This window comes from Peromyscus leucopus, chromosome 5 (genome assembly GCF_004664715.2).
Source record: "Peromyscus leucopus breed LL Stock chromosome 5, UCI_PerLeu_2.1, whole genome shotgun sequence".
Classification (NCBI taxonomy): Eukaryota; Metazoa; Chordata; class Mammalia; order Rodentia; family Cricetidae; genus Peromyscus; species Peromyscus leucopus.
In genome coordinates, this window is record NC_051067.1 from 30,803,760 (window position 1) to 30,816,067 (window position 12,308).

Sequence of the window (12,308 nt, forward strand, 5' to 3'; positions counted from 1 at the left end):
TTTAATTTTAGTCATGTTTCTGAGCAATGGCTTTGAGATCATGACTCAGAAGTCAGAAAAAGAGACATCAGGAGATTGATCACCAAGAGGGCTAGACACAGACTCAGTGGGAAGAAAGGGGAAATCAAAGGCTCTGCCTGGGTGTCTGGAAGTGTGGCCCTGCTGGCAGAATTAGGAAAAGGAGACCATTTGGGGAAAGAGGATCTCATTCTTGGATAATTTAAGTCAAGGGAGCCATCCAGACAACAGCTGGAGATGCAGTGGGAGGCTCTGCTGCTGAGACAGATGTGTATTTTCCTTTCTATTTCCAAGGAGTCCTGCACTACCACGCCTACATTCTCTCTTTAAAAAACAAATCTTTCTCTTACGTATGGCTACCAGACTTTTCTAGAAACTTTCAGACGCTTGTGGTCCCGCCTCTATATCTTTGTCTCTATCACAAGCCCGGCAAATCTGCCCCTGGGGGAAGGCAGTCCGGATTCCTGGCCATCCCTGGGAGAGAGAATGGCTCATTATCAGTGGTCTGTTGAACTCTGGCTGTCTTCACAGAGGGGGCTCTGGCTTCAGTTAGGCCGCGGTGATGCACTGTCCCAGCAGGGCTGGCTGCCAGAATCAGAGCAGAAACATACAGTGACAGTTTCTTTTCACAGATAATATCATGTGTGTGTGTGTGGCTGCTGACTGAAAATGTGGATCCTGTCAGGACCAGCGAACTCACTCTGAAAACACAGCCGCAATGTGTGACTGTCCAGGCTGGTGCTAGCCAGAGGTCAGGACCCAAGGCCTGTGGCAATGGGAGCTGTGAGTGCACTGACTGAAACATGGACCCTGTCGGCAACACTTCATCCCCTCAGCCTCCATCCCCACAAAGCCTGGAAGACTCCATGAAAGTCTTTTAGTACTGAGACACATTTCCTGTGTTCCAGAGTCTCCTACTGACCTCCCCAGCCCTGGCAAGGCTTGGATCACACCTTTAAAAGTGGCTTGGGAAAATATAGTGTTTAACAAAAATTATGAAAGCCCATTGTTTCAACTAGGTTCCTGCACCGGGTCCAGCAGACCAGACCCTAACCAAAATGGAGTCTTTCTTGTTAAATGCCATGTAAGTGAATTGAAACTTAAAGGAAGCAGAGGGGTCTGCTTCAACTCAACGGAAAATGTAACCCCAAGTAACCTGGTCTTATACACCAACAGGCTGTGTGTGTTTCTAGTGCCCTGTTTTCATAGTCTCCCATCACAAAAGCCACTATTCTGCCACACCATGTGGAACTTTGTATTCTATTTTTTTCTTATACTAGAGGCTTCCATTGTTCATAAATATGAAGTTAAACAACAACAACTAGATTTACAAAATAGCTTTTTTTTTTTTTTTTTTTTTTTTTTTTTTTTTTTTTTTTTTTTACTTTTGACAATCGGCACACAAAAGCTTTGTGTACTCGCTTAATAAGCACAGAAGAGAGAACTTCGGCCCATCTCTGGATTCCCTTTTCTGCCACTTCCACAAACCCCTTTTAAAGAATCTGGAATTGGGGCTAATTATTCCCTCCAGGCTACAGCTCATTGGTGCAGTGGCCATGCCTGTCTCCCCCTTCACACTGCTGTGCCTTCTCCCTGCCAGGTTATCTACAAATGGCAAACACCCTTCATCACGAACTCCTCAGAAGCATGACTTTAGAACATGCTCCAAGAACAGCTGGTGTCTTCTCTTCAAGAGGCAGCTCTGGATTTCAGTGAGCAGAAATGGGTTGTTCCCAGGGACCTCCTTGGTCACTTTTCTTCTCACCTATCACAATATTAGACAAGTTGACCTCCAAAGTTCTCTCAAAATCTCAAATTACATTATTTCTGTAACAACTGGGCCTTCAGTGAGCCTTAATCAAAGCATATTTTACACTTGCTAATGCTCAGAGCTGCCAATAGTAGTGGAGGTCCTTGAACTCTCATAGGCTGCACATTCATTGGAACATTCTAGAAATTTGCCTAGCAATGTGAATTTAAAAAAAATTAAGTGGTACATATATTTTTACCTTGTAAGAATCTATCCTAAATTCCCTCCTCCTGCTCACTACTTGTTGCCACCCTCATTGAGGCACCTTGTTCTATAAGATCATGATGCCCTCTCTCTTGTGCACCCTGCCTGTGGCTTTTCCCAGGTGTCTACCACTGATCTGTTAGAATCTACTAGTGAATACTTACTAGAATCAACTTGTTATCCTTTAGATCTAACCAGTTAGAACCCATTAGACTCAACCAATGACTTTACAGAATCAATCAGAGATGACCTACTAGATTCAATCAGTGATGATCTTCTAGATTCATCCATTGACCTATTAGACTCAACCAGTGACCAACCAGAATCAAACTGTGACACAGTAGAACTGACTGACTTGATGAAGTGGTGTTAACAGATGATCTAGAGCAGAGGTTTTCAACCTTCCTGATGCTGTGACCCTTTAACACAGTTCCTTATGTTGTGGTGACCCTCAACCACAAAATGATTTTGTTGCTACTTCATAACTGTATTTTTACTACTGTTATAAATTGTAATGTAAACATCTGATAAACAGGATATCTGATATGTGACCCCATAGTGGGGTCGCAACCCACAGGTGAGAACCACTCACTGGTCTAGGGGTTCACATGGCTAGAGATTCAGTTACTGACCTTGACCAGACCACAGACCTCATGTCAAACACAGATGTGAATCAGGAAATCACACAGACTTCTGTGTCTCAATTTCCATTGAGACAGTCATCTCCAGCTTTCTGGAAGAAGCCAGTGAGACCAGAGATGGTTATACTACAGGCTCCATGAGATAAGATTTTAACCAGATCGGCACCTCACTGGAAAGGAGTTAGCATAGCTCAGTGTAATCTTAAAATAAAACTCAGTTTCCACTATCCCCGAGCTCTCCTCCACTTCATGAGAACACTTGATTTTTGAACAAGCCTACCACTAGCCTTCTGGACATTGTGCGGTTATAGAAAATGATTAAGTCTGAGATGCTCCCAGCAAAGGAGAAAGAGTGAGGAATGAGGAAGTGGTCCTGGAAAGGGACTGTTGTATATTGTACATTAATGGGACAAGCATTTCTGAGCTATGCTCTGACCTTGTATGGGCTCAATAAATAAATGTTCATTGGCATAAGAAAAGAATCTATCCTACAGAAATAAACGGAAGTACAGATAAGGTACATGTATATTTATGATACATTCTGTCTCTACAGAGAATTAGAAGTAATTTAATATCCAAAATGGGGTAGTGGTTAAGTCAAGACACACAAATACAATATAAAATCAATGCTGTAAGAGAATATTTATAAGAAACACACTTATGTTCTATATAATACATAAAAGTAAATTTATAGTAGTCCTTATGTTTAGAAAAAAAGACGAATAATATAAATGTGAACTTTAAATAACTGAAAATAAATGCTAAAGAACTCACTTGAGTTTAAAAAATTCTTCAGAGGGGCTGGAGAGATGACTCTAGGCTAAGAGCAGTGCCTGTCCTTCCAAAGGATCCTGGCTTGCTTCCCAGCATCAACATGGTGGCTCACAACTGTCTGTAACCCCAGTCCCAGGGGGTCCAGCGCCCTCTTTTGGCCTCATGGGCACTGTACACATGTGGCACACGTGTACATGCAGACACACACAAACATATAAAATAAATACACAACTTTTGTAAAATTTTTCATGATTAAATTTTTTTATCTAATTAACATGCCTATTTTATACTTTAAAAAGTAGGACAAATGTGACTCTCTAGAACTTTACCTCAGGAATATTTGTATTTTTCCCCAGTCCACCCTCTAAGTACAACTAAAACCTCTGGGCACTTTATATAAAACAAATACGAAAACTTGAGGGGCATGGAGAAGGAAGCGCACCACCGCTAAGCATCGAGGAGTTCCGCAGCAGTGAGTTTCAACAGGCAGCGAGGGGTGGGGTGGGGGACACACGACACGACAGGGACGATTAACAAAACCTGTGCTCTCATGGCCAAAGGACCAGGGATAGAGCAGATTGGCCAGCCAGAGCTCAACAGCAAGAGCTTTACACCTGCCAAACACCTCAGCAGAGAGCATTGGCTCCACCCACACAACAGCCAAACACCTCAGCAGAGAGCATTGGCTCCACCCACACAACAGCCAAACACCTCAGCAGAGCACTGGCTCCACCCACACAACAGCCAAACACCTCAGCAGAGAGCATTGGCTCCACCCACACAACAGCCAAACACCTCAGCAGAGAGCATTGGCTCCACCCACATAACAGCCAAACACCACAGCAGAGAGCATTGGCTCCACCCACACAACAGCCAAACACCTCAGCAGAGCATTGGCTCCATCCACACAACAGCCAAACACCTCAGCAGAGAGCATTCATTGGCTCCACCCACACAGCAACAACCAACTAGGAAGCTCAGACTTGTGAAGTTAGAAGCCCCGCTCTCCCCCGGAGTGCTGTGAGGAGAGAATGGGTGAGTGGGGAGCCGTTTCTCTGTACATGCTGGGTGGTGATTCTTCGCACACTCCGCTTTCCAAGGGTCAGTGGATAGCCCACAGGGAACTGGACTTTTGGCCCTCTCTGCCCCAAGTCAAGCAGAGTAACAGAAGCCAGCTACAGCAGCAGGCTTAAGAGGCAAGATCCCATAGTTCAATGCTCAAAGGGTCCAATAAAAAAAGAAAAGAAAAACAAACAAACAAACAAACAAAACAAAACAACAACAACAAAAAAAAGCTGGGCGGTGGTGGCGCACGCCTTTAATCCCAGCACTTGGGAGGCAGAGGCAGGCGGATCTCTGTGAGTTCGAGGACAGCCTGGGCTACCAAGTGAGTTCCAGGAAAAGGCACAAAGCTACACAGAGAAACCCTGTCTCGAAAAACAAAAACAAAAACAAAAGAAAAGAAAAGAAAAGAAAATCACTCATCATGCTAAGAACCAGGAAACCCACCATTTGAATGGAAAAAACAATCAACAGATGCCCACACTGAGATTGTGAAGATGCCAGATGGTCTGATTAAAAATTTTAAAGTCAGCAACAAATATTTCAATAGTAGTTCAGTTCTAAGCACCCTTGAAACATTTTTAAGTCTTGGAAAAGAACAGAAAGTGATTTATTTTTGTTGTTTGTTTGTTTTGTTTGATACAAAACAGAATCAAACAAACATAAGAACTAAAAAACCACCAATAACCTAAAATTTAAAACTCAGTGGGAGGTAGAGTGGAGAAGAGAGAAAACTGAGTGAAGTTGAAGACTGAATAGTAGACGTTTACCAAACTGAACGTTAGAAAGAAAACGAACTCAAGAGGAACATTACTGTCTTGGTTGTTACCTTGCCTGGACTCGGAACTACCTTGGGTTGGTGAAAGACACTTGTGTGTTTCAGAGAGGATGACAGGAGGTACAGTTACTGAGAGGGACAGGCCGCCTGCCCTTGGTGGAGACAGCTCCTTCTGGTGGGTGGCCCTGATAAGAAGAGGCCTGAGGAAAAGGCAACATGTCTGCTCCCGCCTTCTTTGCTCCAAGTGAGAGTGTCGGTCGCTGCTGCTGCTGCTGCTGCTGCAATCCTCTGCCACCGCAGACTCCAGCTTCTTTTCAATCAACACAGAGACGCATAGCTGGTCCACAGGCAGAGAATAAGAGACTGAGAAGTGCTCAGCTCTAACTTGGGCATCCCTATCACATCCGGTGCCTGCCAAGGATGTGGCAAAGGTGGTCAGGAGATGACAGAAGCCAAAGGTAGTGGACTTCTGCAGAAGAGACTGTATTTGCGGAACATGGTAGAGCTGCTGGACGTATGAACTTACAGCAGCTGTGACTGACTGCATGCGTAAGACCCGCAGGAGATAGAGCCAGAGAAAAATAACGGCAGGAAGAGGGGAGGGGCTCGTGGACCACCACCACCCGCGACAAGGAGCTATTGCAGCTGATGGCTCCTGGGAGAGGGAGAGTCGGTTTTCTTCAGGGATGCAGCCCATCTAGTGGATGGTACTACATCCATGTACTTACAGGTGGCACTGAGGAGATTCGGTGGATATTTTCAAAGAACCTTATGAAGTTAGGAGGAAAAAGAGGGGAGGGGGATGAGGAGAAATGAAGGAGGAGAAAATGGGGACTGGAGTTGATAGTAAAAACATATATGTACATGTGGAATTCTCAAACAATGAAGAATATATTTTTAATTATTTTTTACATTTTACATATGGAAATTGAAAAAAACAAGACCTTTGAAAACTACTTGGGAAACAAAATTTTGTTATAAAATGAAAAGAACAAAAATAAACAAACAAAAGCAAGGGCTGGGAATATAGCTCCGTTGTAGACTGCTTGTCTAGTGTGTGTAAGGTCCTGGGTTGACTCTTCAACACTGAAAAAAGTAAAGTAAACCAAAACCAACAGCAACAGCAACAACAACAAAAAAAACCCAACAACTATCTGGCTCTTGGGGGGAACATTGCCAGCTCAGACTGAAACTTTCATTTAAGCCACACATGTATATTTATACACAGTCCTGCTTGTATTACAGGTATTTGGGGGCAGATCATTGATAGTATGACTCCTTACTACTTTTCAGGCATCCTTACGGTTGTTTTACCCTCCTCTCTTTCCTTCTGTATTATTTCCCTCCATATCCCTATTTAGAGCCCCATTTTCCCATTTTTCCAACCAGATCACTCATATCCTGCCATTCTTTCTATTGCTCCCCTAATCCCAGACCCCCAAATGGTCCTTTTTTACTTTACTGATTTCTGCAGTTACTCCAGGATATGTACTCAAATCTGTAATTTGAAGCTAGGAGCATTATAGGAGAGAACATGGAATATTTGCTTTTCTGAGTTTGTGTTTTCTCACTGAGTTCGATCCTTTCTAGTTCCATCCCCTTACCCACAGACTTCACTTCTCTTTAGAGCTCAGTACTATTCCATAGTGTGTATGTACCACGTTTTCATTATTTGTCTGTCAGATGGAGGACATTTAGGTTATTTCCATTCCCTAGCTATCGGGAACAGGACAGCAATGAACACGGCTGAGCAAATAAATACCTACAGAGTGAGTGGGACATCGAGTCCTCTGGGCATATGCCAAGGAGTGGTGTAGCTGAGTCATTTGGTAAATTTATTTTTAGCTTTTTGAGAATTCTCCACACTGATGTCCAGAGTGGCTATACCAGTTTTCAATTCCACTAACGATGAATTAGAGTACAATGAAATCTCAAGGTTGTTTTGATTTGCATTTCCCTATTTTCTAGGGAAACAAACCTAGTTTTAGACATTTCTTAGATTTTTATTGTCTTCTGAGAAATGCTCTGTTCAGGCTCCAAGTCCATATTTTGAAGTTTTGGTTCTTTACTTCTTTATATATTCTGGTTATTAATCCTGTGTCAGACACACAGCTAGAAAAGGTTCTCTCCCATTCTGTGGGCTTCCTCTTCACCAGTCTGAGTGTTTATTTAGCTGTGCAGAAACTTTTTAGCTTTATAAAGCGGTAGTTGTCAATTGTTGGCCTTAGTTCTTGGGCAAATGGAGTCCTCTTCAGGAAGTCCACCTAGGGTACTGCTTATGTTGTTTTTCCAGCAGTTTCAGTGTGTCGGGTTTCACATTTAGGTCCTCAATCCATTAGGAGTTGATTGTTGTACAAGACAATAATACAGGTCTAATTTAATTTTTCTGCATATGGACATCCAGATTTCCTGGAATCATTTGTTAAAGATTATTTCTTTTTTCCAGCATATGCTTTCTTTTTGGAGCATCTTTGTTAAATATTAAATGGCTGAAATTATATGTACTTGTGTTCGGGTCTATGATTTTGTTCCACTGGTCTATACACCTCTTTTTGTGTCAGTACTAAATTGTTTATATTACTGTGGACCTGTGACATATATCATAGGATCTGGAATGGTAATCCCTCCAGCACTGTAATTTTTGCTCAGAATTATTTTGAGTTTTCAGGGTCTTTTGTGGTTCCATATGAATTTTAGGGTATTTTTTCTGTTTCTTGAAGATTTACATTAAATCTGTAAATAGCTTTTGGTAAAATGGCCATCTTCACAATATTAATTCTACCAATCCATTAGCATGGGATGTCTTTCCATTTTCTAGTATCTTTATTCCTTCCTTCAGAGGTTTAAAGTTTTAATTGTAGAGGTTCTTCATTTATTTGGTTAAGGTTTCCTAGATGTTTTATTTTCTTTGAAACTATTGTAAATAGGAGTATACCCTTCTCTGTATATTAGTTATTGGTATATAAAAAGGGTGTTGACTTGTGCAAGTAGATTCTGTATCCTGCCACATTGCTGCTAGGCATGAGAAGCTCTCTTTTGAGTTGTTGCTCAAGGTGATCCAAAAGTCTTCCAAAACATTATTGGCTATTTCTAATGCCCTTGGTTGCCACCCAGAAATAGAAGGCAAGCCTCTATTGTCAAGGATACACTTAGGGCACAGAGCCCAGAGGTGTCGGAGCTGAATCTGACCTGAGGGCCTCCTCCCTGAAGGCTCACTTTCGGGATATGAGAAGGTGCCATGCAAGCTTCCCAATGAAGGAAGCAAACAACAGTCCTGCCCAGCTCTAACGCCTGTGAACTGCAGCAATTACCAAGATGGCACAACTACTCTAAAGGTGCAGTAGTGCCACGCACACCTTCACAGCTCTGTGACTGGACTTAAGTGTCAGAAAGAGGAGAGCCATTTCTGTTACTGGAAATCTAGCCAACAACCCAGGGCTAGTAAAGTCATGGATCTCGGAGGAAAACTGACAACTTTCACTCCACAAAGCCATCATAGTCTCAAACTACATTCTAAATATTTGTCCTTATACCTATAGATGAGTGTAGTCCTTACCCCTCATTGAGGAAGCTTCCTTTTGCAACAGATGGAGACTATGTATACAGAGAACCACAACCATTCAAAATGGAGAGTAGTGGAGCCCAGTCCAAGTGGATCTATCTACTACCCAACTCCCACACCTACGGCCTGGAAATCATAGTGGAAAAGGGGGCAGAAAGACGATAAGAGACAGAAGACCACGGGGTTTGCTGTGAGACTTTGCCTCCTAGGAAACTCAGAAGCTATATTCATAGGGCTCACCAACATGGCTGCCTAAAAATGAGCTGAATAAGGACAACAACAATCATGCTAAAGTGATTAGGGCAAAGGTGTGTGTGTGTGTGTGTGTGTGTGTGTGTGTGTGTGTGTGTGTGTAACAACATTTTTTTAAAGGAGGCCATAAAATTGAAAGAGAGCATGGAGGGATATATGGAAGGGCTTGGAAGGAGGAAAGGGAAGGGTAAAATGATATAATTACACTATAATCTCAAAAAAGAAAAGAAATAATGAAAAATGAACAACAAAACCAAGAGAGTATAGTATCCTAACACATGCACCAAACAATATTACTGCAAAATATATAAAGAAAAAGTAAATGCATAAATAGAATTGATAGATAAAAATAATAGATAAATAGAAAATTCCAGTTATAATTAGAAATTTCAATAATGTTTCTCTCAACCATTGGTGAAGCAACTAGATAAAATGTTATCAAGGACACAGCAAACCTCCATGACAGCATCAAACAAGAGTGTCTAATAGACATGAATAGAACAATAGCAGAATGCAGGGAAGCATCCATACATTATAATCCATACAGTAGAACACATTATTGGCCCAAACCAAAAATACCTCAGGAATTATTTAAGTGTTTTAAGTCATATAGATTACATTTTCTACAACAGTAGAATTAAACTATAGTTTTATGACAGAAGGATAGCAAAAAAATTTACCCAAGCATTTAGAAACTAAACAACATATATTTAAACAATATGTAAGTTAAAGAGGAAATGTCAAGGAAATTGAAAAAATATATTGAACTGAAAATTTAACACATCAAAATCCACAGGGTAGTGCTCAAGCATTGTGATGCCAGGGAAATTTCCATCCTTAAATGTTCAAATAGAAAAATAAGAAAAGGCTTCAGGTCAACAGTATGAGCTCCACCATAAAAATGAACATAAAAATTAGGGGGGAAAGGCAAGAGTATCAAGCAACAAAATTTAAAAATCAGTTGATAAAATGGATTCTGTGGAAGAAAAGATTAACAAAGTTGACAGCCTGCTTCAATGTTTCAGTGAAAGAAGAAAGACATCGTTGTGAAAACCAGAAATGGCATGGGTTATCATGAGAGAGCCTGGAGATGCTAGCAGGGCAAGGAAGCAATACTACACAAAACAGGAGTTTGCCAACTCAAATAGATCAAATGAAAACCACAACTTTCCACAACTTGCCCAAAACAAAATACATTATATGAATAGGCAAATCACCAGCAAAATTGAATTCAACTTTTAAAGACCCAAAAGTGAAATCTCAATGCCCATCTGTTTTATTAGGGAATCCTACTACATGTGCACAGAATTGACATTAATTCTGTGCAGTCCCTTTCAGAAAATATAAGTGAAAGAAACTTTTCCCAAATAGGTATTATATTTAGTTGATCTAGTATGTGGCCTTTGTATGTGCTAGGAATGGATTCTACCATTCAGCCACATCTCCATACCATCACAAGTAGTTTTATAAAAGTAATATTACTCTGATTAAAAATTCAGGAAAAGATAACACAAGAAGCCCCAGAAAAGAAAAGACCAGAATAGATACAAAATCCATTAATAAAATAATAGCAAATAAAGTTTGGTAACAAATTAAAAAATATACATCATGACCAAGTAAGGTTTATTTTAGTGGTACAAGCCTATTAAGTATTCAAAAAATGAATCAATATGAAATTCCATATTAACTTGCTTTAAAAATACATAATTAGTTAGATAAATTAATACCAAATTAATTAGAGAAAAGATGTTTGAAAAGCTTCCAAACCCACTAATAAAAAATATGAACATAGAACTTCTTCAACTTTTAAAAAGGTATTTCATTGTTTTATCATATAGGTGTTTTGCCTGCATGAATATCTATGTGTGTGCCTGTTGTCCTCAGAGGCCAGAAGAGGATGTTGGATTCCCCTGGAACTTGCAGGTACAACCAGTTGTGAGCCACCTTGTACGTGCTAGAACAGCAGCCAGTACTCTTAATTTTTGAGCCATCTCTCCAGCCCAGAGAACTTCTTCAAGTTGATAAAGAAAATCTACATAAAGTCTCTGGTTAACAGTACACTTAATAGTAAACGTCTTCATACTCCCATCCTACCATTAGAAATAAGGCAACTCTCCCTCAACATAGTACTAAAACTTTTATCCAGTGAAATAAAGCAAGAAAGTCAAACAAAATGAATACAGATCACAGTGGAAGAAATAAAATTATTGCTATTTGTAGATGATATGATGATCCATGTGAAAAATTCCAAGGTAGCTATAAAAACTCCTAAATTAATAGTATTAACAGTAAGCTAACAAATCCAGGAATGTTATATGACTTATAAAAATCAACTGAATTTCTATTTACTAGTCAAGAACATATAAAAAACAAATGTAAAATACAGCACAATTATAATCACCAAAAATAAGAACTACCTCAATGAAAATGTAACAAGCTGTATGGAACTTGCACATGGAAAACTACAAGCTTATAATGAAAGAAATAAAAGGCAATCTAAATAAATGTGAAGACAGGCCCCAAGCTAACAGAGTGGAAGAACCAGCATAATTAAGATGCATAATTTAGATTGATATGCCCGTTATGGTAGACAAAAGTTATTTTTTAAATCTAGCTCATAATTCCGGGAGCCTGTAAATATTCCCTCCTACAGAAAAATAAGCTTGTCATGTGTGATTAAACTAAGTGTATTAAATAGAGAGATCCTGCATTAACTTCTCCTGAAGAGATATGAACAACTGTCTGTTCACTACAGAAGAACACCAGATGACAGAGCAAAATCAGTACAGTTTCACCAAAGTACAACTTGAGATATCAATGAATTCATTGAGCTTTACAAAGCATGAGCAAACAGTTACAGGGAACAGGAGTGAACCCCGCCCCCCATCCCCCCAAACAACTCCATCACTGCAAAGTCCCACCCCATGATGGATTACCTCATGGAAGCAGCATTATGGAGTTCCACTCTCAATTAACCTCCTGCTTCCTATATATTCCAGCATCTCCCAAGATTCCTTATGTCTAAAGGAGGGAGTAAGAATTGGAATCCAAGGTGAGTCTCATGGTTCTCTTTAATGAGTGTTCATAGGACATTACCATTACCATAGATCTGGCTACTATTGTATTTTTCTGCTTTAGCTGCCAAGGCTCTCAGGGCAAAGTCCCAGATGAGGAAGAAAACAATAACAAAAACAAAAAAACAGCTGA